Genomic DNA, 10872 nt, shown 5'->3' with positions numbered 1-10872 from the left:
TATCCACTAGGCAATGCAATCTTAACATGTCCAAAGCCACAATCCTCATTTTCTTCCCCAGACCTACCCTGTCTCTGCATTCATGCATCCGGGTAAATATCACCTCCTTTCCTTCAGTTGCTCAGGTTAAAATCCTTGGTTTTATCTTTGACCCCTCCCTTTCCCTCACACCACACTTCCCCCTTACCTGCACTCTACAGATTTACCCTCAAAATATATTCACAGCCTGGCCCCTTCTCCATGTCAAGTGCTACCATCATCCCTCATTAGGTTTATTTTCGTGGCCTCCTAACTGGTCTCTCTTCCTCTTATTCCCTTCCTCACCCTCAGCAGCCAGAGTGATCCTTTCAAACTAAAGTCAGATCTCTTCTCTGTTCCCCAAACCCAGAGGATCCTCATCTCGCTCAGAATAAAAACATTATTTCTCAAATATTAGACTGTAGTCTTGACCTCACCACCTCTTTGAACTCATTTCCTATTTCTGTCCTGTTTTCTCTCCCTACTTCACTGAGAACTATTTCTTCCCAGCAATTGCACATTTAGGTATATATACAAAGGAAATGAAACAGGATATCAAAGACATATCTGCACTCCCATATTTATTGCAGCATTATTCACAATAGCCAAGACACGGAAACAACCTACGGTCCATCAGTGGATGCACTGATTAAGATGTCATACACACACACATATATGCACACGCACACACACACATATATACAATGGAATATCATTCAGTCATGGGAACATAAGGACATCTTACTATTTGTGACCACACGGATGACCCTGAGGGCATTATGCTAAGAGAAATAAGAGAGAAAGATAAATACTGTATGATATCACTCATATGTGGAATCTAAACAAGCCTAATTCACAGAAGGAGACTAGAACTGTGGTTACCAGGTGTCAGCCGAGAGGGGCCGAAGAGGGATCCGAAGAGGTGAGCCGCCCGGACTGGAAGAAGGCGCGGGGGAGCCGACGTAATGCGCGGCACGGAGCGAAACAGCACTTCATTGCCGTACAAGCGGGTGGCGCCTGCGGGCGGGCGGCGGCGCTGAGCACGTTCTTCTAGTTCAACAAGACGGCTCGCCGCCGGCGTGGCACACTTGTCCTTTTTTCTATATGTTCCTGCCCGCACATGCGAATTGTTCATGATGCTGACTCACGCTACTGGCGCATGCGTGGTGGTCACGCGGCTGGCGCATGCGTACATTTACCCCTTAGCAGGTGCAAGCTGTTGTGAACTTTGGCCTGGGCCCGGCGGCTTGCTCACTTAAGGCTGCCGACACCAGGGGGTGGGAGATTGGGGAAATGGAGAGATGCTGGTTGAAAACTACAAACTTCCAGTTAGATGAATAATTTCCGTGGGTCTAATATGCAGCATGGTGATTATAGTTAATAAGACTGTATTGTTGTGGGGTATAGCTCAGTGGTAGAGCTCGTGCTTAGAATGCACGAGGTCCTGGGTTCAATCCCCAGTACCTGCCCCAAACAGAAATAAGCAAAAAAAAAAAAAAAAAAAAAGAAGAAGAAGAAAGAAAGAAAAAAACAAACAATAAAAAACACTGCATTATATACTTGGAAGTTGCTAAGAGTAAATTTTAAATGTTCTCACTCCCAAAAAAGAAACAATAATTATGTGATGTGATGCAGGCATTAGCTAATGTTATGGTGGTAATCATTTTGCAATATGTAAGTATCAAATCAACACATTATACACCTTAAATTTATACAATGTTATATGTCAATTATATCTCAATAATGCCAGGAAAAATAAAATACAATAATCAACAATAATTTCTTTGCTCTTCTTTCAATGTTTCCACCTCAGGGTCTTTGCGCTTACTATCCCCTCGTCTGAAACACTGATACCCACGTATCCACATGGCTCTGTCTCTTACTTCTGTTCACGCGGTAACTTACCGGGGGAGGCTCTTCCTTGGCCACTCCATAGAAAATAGAAACCACTGCCCTGATCTGCTCTTCTCAGACCTCCCTGCATGTATCACTGCTAAATACTTGATAGTTTGTTCATTATCTATCTTTTCTAGAAGTCGATGTCTAAATTCCCTAGACAGGGATTCCTGGCTGTTTTATTCATTATAGTTTGGCTACAGCCTAGAACAATGCCTGGCATATGGTAAGTGTTCAATATGTTTTTTTAAAAATGAATGAATGCCTACTTTTTACCAGCTTCACTCCGACTTCTCATAACAATGTCTTCTTCTCATTTTCCTCTAATTTATGAGCTAAACCAGCTGAAGAACCTGCCATCTGCAAGTGATACTCAGAATCCTCCCACAGCCAGAGTTCCTTGAAAACTTAACTCAAAAGTAATAGAAAGCTGTGGAAAATTTTTAATGCATTTCTTTTAGGTTAAAATTAAAATTTTTACTATGCCTACACGGTATGGTTTATTTTAGGGAAAAAGAAAACATTTGTGAAACAAGGCAGGATAAAAAAGAAAAAGCAAGCAAGAAGAATAAGGTGGGAGGAGGGCTAATTAACTGCCAAGTCCGACCTAGCTACCTCACAGGTGATCTATGAGGATCAGATGTGTGTGAAAACACACTGCAAAGCACACAGTACTATGCAAATCCAGTTGTTTTACAAAATTCATATTTTCTGGTCTCTTCCTTGCTAATCAAGTTATTTTTTGTTTACATACATTTTTATGAACTTCTTTTAAAAACATCCTGGTGACGTTTTCTACCTGAGTTAAGTGTAGGACGGCATTGCAAACCTCACTGCGTCTTCCTTTCTGTGAAAAAAGAGCAGCAAAGATATCCACGTCCTGTGAACATGTGAAATCACAGAGGGAAGGGAAGGGAAGGTTGCAGGTGGGATTAATACTGTTAATTTGCAACCTTTAAAACAGGGAGTTGTCTCAGTCACCCAGGTGTGCGCAATGTAATTACCAGCGTTCTTAAAAGGAGGCGCCGGGGAGGCCCGGCAGGTGGAGCCCATTGAGGAGTGAGTGGTGAAGGCTGCAGGCTTTGGAAGCAGAAGCGGAAGGGGGCCTGTAGCCAACGAGTGTGGCCAGCTTCTCCAAGCTGTGGGAGGCAGAGAAGCAGGTTCTCCCCTAGAGCTTCCAGAAGGAACGTGGCCCTGCGGACACCTTAATTTTAGCCCGGTGAGACTCGCGTTGGACTTCTGACCCCTAGAAAGGTAAGATAAAAACCCGTCTTGTTTTAAGTCGTTGGGTCTGTGGTAATTCGCTACAAGAGCTGCAGAAAACCAACACAAACAGCTTTGCGGCCATGAGTGGGCTCCAGTGTCAGAGAGACCTGAATCTCCATTCCAGGCCCGCCGACTTCTCCAAACCTTGGCGTCTTATCAGTAAGACGAAGGTGACAATAGTACCTTCTCCACTGGAATAATGTGAGCATGGGAAGCTTATGTAGACTTAAAACAAGGCCCCCAGCATAGTGACTTGCCAACAATCCTTAGCTGTTAGCTGTCAACTAACCATTTTCCTGTGAACTGTAAGTATGAATTTATTTGCAGAAGTCAAAGGGCTAGTAAAGCAAGCTGTACATGTTTTGGGATGAAGATAGAATTTGGAGGCAGCAGAAATGAGCTGAGGTTCAAGATCCCCTAGCAGTGTGGTCTTGAGCAAATCATTTAACTTCCTTCACCTGGAAGCTGAGATAATTAACTGTCTCTCCATCTCTACAAAGGAATAAAGGCCCAGAAGAATAGAAGTGAAGTAGCAGGAGGGAAAATGTAACGCAGGCGAGATGAGTTAGCACGGCATCCCCTGAAGTGTGCCATACAGACGTCTAGCTCTGCAGGCTGTTTGTAAGTCACTGTAAAGCGTTCCCTGCTTTCCCGAGCTTGGAGAGCGCGGGTAAAACTTCAGCAGACTCCCTTGTTTCAGGCTTCTCCAGCCTTCAGCACATCTGTGTGTGGCGAGATCACACAGCTTTTCAGGCCTACCTGGCCAGGAGCTCTTTTTTGAATGTAGAGCGTCTGGGGGACTAGAGTCTCTCTGGTTCACCCTTAGGTAACTCCTGGTTGAACACCTGCCCTCTAAAGCAAATTAAAGACAACAGCCTGCAGAAGACCGCGTAGGGGTGCGGGGTGGGAAATTCCAGGAAGCAAATTTACCAAAGGTGCAAAATGTATGTCAAAGAAAAGAGGAAGCTCCAAAGGGCTTGCTGGACGTCTTTTAGGCTAACACAGTATCACGCTTGTGCACAAAGGAACAATCCCTGTTCCGGCTCTTCTTGTCCTGATGAGGAAAGTCCCCCTCAGTCTGTTTCCTCCTGTCTCCCCACACTTGTCCTTTCTTCTCCTCAACCTTAAAGACGTTCTCTCTCCCCAGCTTCCCTCCTTTATCTGTTTTCCTCTCTATTACCTTCCTACCCAAGTCAGGAAATAATGATAATTCTATAAAGCATCCGGGTGTTTTTTTTTTTTTTTCTCTCAATGGAGAGATGGATAGACTGTAGTAGAAAAGATTTTATTGATATCTCATCACTAAAACGTTTGAAAATCCAGGAATTAATTATCGTTCAGATTTCTCTGGCTTTTGAGTTTTTTTCCCTCTTTTCTAAAGCCTAACAGCTTACTATGATCACACCTTAATTATCCTCACCAGCAAATAATCGTGTACTTGAATCTGACTATGATCCTATGTCCCTGGAGTTGAAACTGGAATTTCAGAAGGGAACTTCTTTACATGTAAGAACTCCATGTTCTGCCTCTTTGATTCTCACATACTGCTCAGTAATTAGGTACTCCTCACTCACTCAGGATCCGGTGGCTGCCAGGCTTTGAGCATGGTACTGAGAATTCAGAGGTGTAGCTTTGCAGTTACTGGTGGTGCCAGCAATGGTGAGAGAGATAATGTGGTCTCCCTTAAAAGATGACCCTCCTATAAAGGGACAGTGAAGTGGAAGTCCCCACCATTCTAAATCAATGAGTGTGGGACCAGCTTGCAGACGGAGGGTAATTATTATTGTTGGTGAGTGGCTTATTGGACCGGTCATTTGTTCTGGATCAGTGGTTCTAAACTCAAGCTGAACAACAGAGATCAAAAATATTGATGTCTGGGTCCCCAAGCCACTCCATTCTCTTAGAGCCTGGCGAAGAAGGCTGTGCTGCTGAAGGAATCCCAAATTAGTAGGGAACTCAGCTCATAGGATACATTTATCAGAGTTAAATTTATAAATATTGCACATGGTCTCAATACCCAGAGGTAAACATTTACATACCAGATCTTATTAGCAGACAATTGTGAAACCAAATAATGATTTTTTTCTGCAGAGTTGCACATGTAAGAACAAATACAAATTAAAAATAAGAGGCTTAATTCTCCCTGTTGAAATGAGGGAAGAGATTTCCCTCCTCTCCCTTCTCATTGAGCATTCGCTTTAGAAAACTTAGCATTGGAAGTACTTTCTCATCTCTTTGAAGTACATGTAAATCCTTTTGAAGACTAGATAGGTCTCTTGTCAGCTGGCCTCTTGTCATCTTTTGACCCAGGCATGTCTTTCCGAAGACCAGGGGAGCCATCCCTTTGAAATGCACACGTTTAAGGGAGATAGCACCTCTGTCTTCCAGATTCTGCGGGAGGGTAGGAGCCTAACTTCATTGGGCATTTTGCTCTAAATTGTGAGACTGCCTCCTGTTATAACGAAATGAGGTTTGTTTTTTCTCTAGATAAAGCCAATTAGCTAACATATGGTCTCCCCAGTTACCTGGTAAAGTTAGGATGAACTATGTGTGACAAATGATGTTGAGTCCTTTATTTTCTTATTACTCATCTTGAAACACGTATGTAATGGGTTAGTCTGCTTGGCTATATAGAGGCATGAAATGTTTTTTTCTTTGTAATCTCTATTTTGATTGAAGTAAACTTGAGTTGCAATATTGTGTTAATTTCATGTGTACAGAATAGTGATTCAGTTTTTTTTTTTAACCAATAGTATTTCATTATAGGTTATTATAAGATATTGGGTATAATGCCCTGTGCTATACAGTAAGTCCTTCTTGCTTATCTATTTTATGTGTAGTTGTTTGCATCTGTTAATCCCATACCCCTAATTTGTCCTCCCTGGGTTTTCCCTTTGGTAACCATAAGTTTGTTTTCTGTATCTGTGAGTCTGTTTTTCTTTTGTATATATATTCATTTTATTATTTTTTAGATTCCACATATGAGTGATCTCATATAGTATTTATCTTTCTCTGTCTCAAATATTTCACTAAGCTTAATATTCTCTAAGTCCATCTATGTTACTGTAAATGGCAGTAAGTCATTCTTTTTAATGGCTGAGTAATAGTCCATTGTACATATGTACCACATCTTCTTAAGCCAGTTGTCTATTTAAGGGCACTTAGGTTGCTTCCATGTCTTGGCTGCTGTAAATAATGCTGCTATGAACATTGGGCTGCATGTATCTTTTAGAATTAGTGTTCTCATTTTTTCCAGGTATATACTCAGAAGTGGGATTGCTGGATCATATGGTAACTCTATTTTCAGTTTTCGTTTTTTTTTTTTTTTTTAGGGTAATGGTGCCCTCATAGAATGAATTTGGGAGTGTTCCCTTTTCTTAAATTTTTTGAAATAGTTTGATAAGGATAGGCACAAAGTTTTCTTTATATATTGGCATAATTCCCCGGTAAAGCCATGGGTCCTAGACTTTTGTTTGCAGGGAGTTTTTTTTTTGTTGTTGTTGTTTGTTTGTTTTGCCAATTCTGTTTCACTTCTGGTGATCAGTCTGCTCAAATTGTTTCTTTTTTGACAAAGTCTTGGCAGGCTGTATGGTTCTAGAAATTTGTCCATTTCTTCTAGGTTGTCCAATTTGTTGGCATATAACTGTTCACAGTATTCTCTTAAGAATTTTTGTATCTCAGTGCTATCATTTGTTATTTCTCCATTTCTTATTAGAGTCCTCTTCTTTTTTCATACTAGTGAAGCTGGCTAGAGGTTTATTGATTTTGTTTATCTTTATAAAAACCAACTCTTGGTTTCATTGATCTTTCCTATTGTTTTTTTGATCTCTCTTTTATTTCCTCTCTGATCTTTATTATTTCCTTCCTTCTGCTGACTGTGGGCTTTGTTTTTTTGATTCTTTTAAATGGTAGCTTAGGTTGTTTGAGATTTTTCTTGTTTCTTGAGTAAGTCCTATACCACTATGAATGTCCCACTTATAAAATCTATGGGATGCAGCAGAAAGCATTTCTAAAGTTTTCTTTTTTGTTTGTCTTGGTATTTTCTGATTTCTTCTTTGATTTCATTGTTGACCCATTTGTTTTTTAGTCTCTATGTGTTTGTCCTTTTCCCATTTTTCTTTAGTTGATTTCTGGTTTCGTAGTGTTGTAGTCAGAAAAGATGCTTGATATAATTTCTAGCCTCTTAAATTTGTCAAGGCTTGTTTTGTGAGCTAGTGGATTGTTTTGTGAGCTAGTATGTGGTCTCTCTTGGAGAATGTTCCACGCACTATTGGAAAGAATGTGTATTCTGCTTTTTGCAGGGTATAGTGTCCTATAGATATCAGTTAAACCCAGCTGTTCTGTTGGGTCATTTAGGACCTCTGTTGCCTTATTGATTTTTCTGTCTGGATGATCTGTCCATTGATTTCATTAGGGTGTTAGAGTCTCCTACTATTATTATATTATTGTCAATTTCTCCCTTTATATCTGTTAGTATTTGCTTTGTATATTTAGTTGCTTCTATATGGGGCATGCATGTTAGTGACTATAATAACCTCTCTTTGCGCTGATCCATTTATCATTATATAATGGCCTCCTTTGTCTTTCATTATAGCCTTTGTTTTCAAGTCTATAATCTTTTTTCTTTTTTTCAAGGGAACTATATTTAATTTCTTTTTTTTTTTAACATTTTTTATTGAGTTATAGTCATCTTACAATGTTGTGTCAAATTCCAGTGTAGAGCACAATTTTTCAATATATTCATTGTCACACTTTTTTTTCACTGTGAGCTACTGCAAGATCTTGTATGTAGTCTTTTTTTCTGATTTGAGTATTGCTACCCCAGCTTTCTTGTTTCCATTTGTGTGAAACCTCTTCCATCCCCTCATTTTCAATCTGTGTGTCTTCCACCCTGAAGTGAGTCTTTTGTAGGCAGCATATCAATGGTTCTTGATGTTTATCCAATCAGCTACCCTGTCTTTTGATCAGAGCATTCAGTGCATTGACATTTAAAATACTTATTGATGGGTATATACATATTGACATTTTATTCTTTGTTTTCCAGTTGTTTTGTAGTTCTTCTTTGTTCATTTCTTTTTGTTTTTACGTTGTGGTTTGGTGGTTTTTCTTTTGTAGTATGCTTGAGTTCACGTCTCCTTGGTTTTTGTGAGTGTTTTGTAGGTTTTTGATCTGTGGTTACCCTGGGGTTCATGATGTTGACCCATAACTATATCTACTTGCTTTAAACTGATGATCATTTAAGTTCAAACACATTCTAAAATATCTATATTTTTACTCCCCGCCCACACATTGAGTTTTTGATGCCCTATTTTATATCATCATGCCTATCCTTTTAATGTTTATTGTAATTATAGTTGCTTTTACATTTTTGTGTGTTTTTTTAATCTATATACTGGCTTGGTTTATTTAAGTGATCTTTAATCCTTCCTATATACTTACCTTTCCTATTGGAATTTTCCCTTTCCCATGGTTTCTTGCTTCTCTATTTAGAGAAGACCCTTCAACATTTCTTTTAGGGTAGGTTTAATATCCTGAATTCTTAGGTTTTGCATGTTTGAGAAATTCTCTCTCTCCTTCTGTTCTAAATGAAACTATCACTGGGTGGACTGTTCTACGTTGCAGGCTTTTTCCTTTCAGGACTTTGAATAAATCATGCCACTCCCTCCTGGCCTGCAAAATTTCTGCAGAGAAATCAGCTGATCGCCTTATAGGGTTTCCTGTGTAAATGACTCTTTGTTTTTCTCTTGATAACTTTGGAATTCTCTCTTAGCTCTTCCCATTATAATTGTGATATGTCTTGGTGTGAGTCTGTTTGAGTTTGTCTTATTTGGGACCCTCTGTGCATCCTGTACCTAGATACCTGTTTTCTTCTTTAGGTATGGGAAGTTTTCAGCCATAATTTTTTCAAACTTTTTTTTAAATCCCCTTCTCTCTCTCTTCTCCTTCTGGAACTCTGTTATGCATAAGTTGGCATATTTTACATTGTCCCATAGATCTCATGTTGCTTTCATTTTTTTTTTCCATTTTTCTGTCTGCTGTTCTAATTGGGTGATTTCCATTATTCTATCTTCCAGATCATTTATACATCCTTCTGTGTCATTTAGTCAGCTATTCATTGCCTCTAGGTTGCTTTTTATCTCAGCAATTTAATTACCTGTTTTTGATTGTATTGTTTTTACAGTTTCTAGTTCTTTGTTACAAAGATCTGTGTTTATATTGATAATCTCAATTCAGATAGCATTTTTATTATCTCCTTTTTGAACTCAGCATCTGTTAGACTGATCTGTTTCATTATTTAGTCTTTCCGGGGTTTCTCTTACTCTTTTAATTGGGAGCAGTTCCTCTGCCTTTTCACTTTACTCAACCTTCTCGGTCTATGAATTTAGGAGAAACACTTACCCATTGTGGTCTTGAAGGGCTGTTTTTATGTAGGAGTGTCCCTTTATACACTGCGCACACCCAGTGTCTTTGGTGAGGGCTTGTTTTGATATGGAGGCCGGTTACATCTTTCCTCAGGGTGTGCTGGCCACTGTCACCTTGTTAGGGATTGTGGTTGGTGTTGGAGGATCTAAAACCTGCACAGAGTGTGAAGCAGGACTTCCTCTCTGGTCTGTGGCTGTCACACCCTGTCTGGGATTGGGGTCTGCTCCCCAGTTGCTGGAGCAGAAGCCTTGAGGGTTGAGCTCAAGCAGGCTCTGTTCTCCTTCAATGTGTGCTTTGCCCCAAAGGACAGGAGGGCTGAAGCAAAGGAGGCTCACACACTCACGGGGGGTGGATGTACCACCTGTGTAGGACGTCACAGCTTCGCTCAGACACAGCGCAAGGTCGTGTCCCTTCCCTTACTGTGATTGTCTCAGGCCTAGTGCACGGCTGTGGTGCCGAGTGGCGGGGCCGCTGCGCCCTCCAGGCCAGGGCCGGGGGTGGGCGCTTGGTGGCTGCAGGCACTGAGCCAGTGGTGCTGCCAGCAGGAAGTCCGGCTGCCCCTGGGCGCTGATTGAGCGAGAGCCGCTGCCCCACCTGGACCAGACCCCAGGCCCCGAAGCCTTCTTCTGTGTCTCTAGATCAAGCCCTCTACCAGGGCTAACCTGCCCCAGATCCAGCACCAGCTGTGGTGTGGAATGAGCGAGGCCATGGTCTTTGCCCCTCTCAGCTTGGGGAGCACAGTGAGGTGGCAGCCACCAGGGCAGAGCTCTCTCTCTGCGCTGTTTGTTGTCAAGCCAGCACCCACGCAGTCTTTGCAGGTGGAGCCTAGATTCTCCACCCCTTTCTCCTGTGCCAGAAATTCTCCCAGCAGCCAAGGGGGCTTGTCTTCTCCACAAAGGACCTCAGGACTGGGATGCCCAGTCTGTGGCTAGACCTGCCTGTTCCCCAGGGTGAAGGTCTGCCTGTGTGGACCTTTTCTTCCTTTCAGAGCCCTCACGGGGATGGAGGTCCAGACCCCATGCCTTTCGTCCATCACGCTCAGTTATGAGGAAATCCTTTTTGCAGCTTTGGTTGTGTAGGAGTTCTTCTGCCAGGTTCCAGTTAATTTTCCATGAGAATTGTTCCACATGTAGATGTGCTTTTGATGTGTTTGTGACAGGGAGGTGAGCTCCGTGTCCACCATCCTGATCCCTCCTGTCTTTGCAATCTCTTACCAGATTGCTTGTGATGTGTGTCACATTGCAGTTTAATGCTTGTTCAAGAAGTTTT

The 10872-nt window shown here is 41.5% G+C and overlaps 1 non-coding gene across 1 annotated transcript; it reads left to right on the top strand.

Annotated features, from left to right (window-relative positions):
* The first annotated feature begins 1416 nt into the window (after nucleotides 1-1416).
* Nucleotides 1417-1487, top strand: TRNAS-AGA. Its single transcript has one exon. It is a non-coding gene; the product is annotated as a tRNA-Ser (tRNA).
* The last annotated feature ends 9385 nt before the right edge of the window (nucleotides 1488-10872 follow it).

The sequence above is a fragment of the Camelus ferus genome, chromosome 9, assembly GCF_009834535.1.
Source record: "Camelus ferus isolate YT-003-E chromosome 9, BCGSAC_Cfer_1.0, whole genome shotgun sequence".
Classification (NCBI taxonomy): domain Eukaryota; kingdom Metazoa; phylum Chordata; class Mammalia; order Artiodactyla; family Camelidae; genus Camelus; species Camelus ferus.
The sequence above is the reverse complement of the archived record's forward strand: the minus strand, read 5'-3'. Positions and strand labels throughout refer to the sequence as shown.